Genomic DNA, 1,509 nt, shown 5'->3' on the forward strand with positions numbered 1-1,509 from the left:
TGACATGGTACAAAAACTAAAGTAAAAAAGAAGGCCGACCATGCTCATCTGAGTATGCACAGAACCTCCTGCAAGAATTTAGCACTCATGGCACACATCTCAGTCTTCGTGCTCCAACTGTGCCGTGGTCCCAACAGCATTTTGGCCCTCCCAAGAAGGTAAATTTGTTCTTCTTATTTGGCTAAATTAAATGACTTACCACTGGGTTAAGTAGAGAAATAAGTATTTCATATTGATAAAGTCAACTTTAGTGATAATAGTTTCTAGTTGTGTTTAGGAATAAATTTTATGATCATTATGATAATCTGTGCAGGTTTATATTTAAGGTTCTTAAAACATTTAACAAAATCTTACATATTAATCTTTTGATTTTCAATGTTTAATTGTGATTGAGAATTTTTCACATACAGTATTTAAAAATCTGAAACCTCAAATTACCATATGTGTATGTTGGATTTACTAGCTTTACAAGAGTTAAGTAGTCAGAAAAATTTTTTAAAGTTTTAAGGCTGTTTAAATTAGGCCCTTTGAAAAATTTAAGAGTCAGATATTAAAAAACTACAAAGGTAATGTAACTATATGGGAGCTAATTAGCCAAGTTTGTGAAGTGGAGGTAATTATCTAACGGCATTTTATTCAGTGTCCTTGAGTATTAATTAAAAGCCATGTAAGTTGTTTCTATGCACAAAACCTTGTTGGAATAAAAACAATTCAGTGGAAAGTTTGTTTTCCTTTTTCAAAATTGGTGATTGCCTCAGTCCTTTTTACCTTCAAGACGTTTTTAATGTCCTTAAATTTAACTCATCACATTAAAGTCATTACTGAGGCTTTCTTGATGAGTCGAATGAAAGCAATGCGAGGGGTGACAGCGGCGGGTGGACTTTGCTTATCCTTCCTGGCTATCCCCTCTTGCTGCTACAAACACAAGAGTGACCACAAACCACATTCAAGACACTCCAAGGTGTCCTGGAAGAAATACAAAATCACATGACGTCCAACAGCCACTCCTTCCGCATTCTTTCTTACTTCAACTTCTCCTGAATCCAGGTATCAAATTATATTATTAATTTCCATTCCATGAAAGACAGGGATAATATTACATAGTTAGCATCCAATAAATGTCTGATTGTAAGTAAATCTGCTAGTATTTAAGGTGCTAATTATGTAAACAATTTCACATCAGTTCTCTTAGCCTCCTAATCATATATGGTTTTATCTCACTTAACCCAATCAAAGAATTACTCTCTTGGAAGATGTATTAGTCTTCCATCTCTCTAAACAGCAGTATGTTGTAGTATTACAATAACTGAATGACTGGTATTTTAAGAAGCTCAAACAGTTTAAATTCCCAAAGGTACCTTACTCCCAAACAGCAGAAAAGACAACTGCAGATAACAAAATACTGTCCTTGTAAAATAATGCTGTAGTCATATAATTAAGAGAATGTGTCCCTGGAAAAAAGAAAATTTAACAAGCTAAACAAAATAAATAATACAAAGAATAATCATG

Source organism: Pongo abelii, chromosome 17, assembly GCF_028885655.2.
Source record: "Pongo abelii isolate AG06213 chromosome 17, NHGRI_mPonAbe1-v2.0_pri, whole genome shotgun sequence".
Lineage (NCBI taxonomy): Eukaryota > Metazoa > Chordata > Mammalia > Primates > Hominidae > Pongo > Pongo abelii.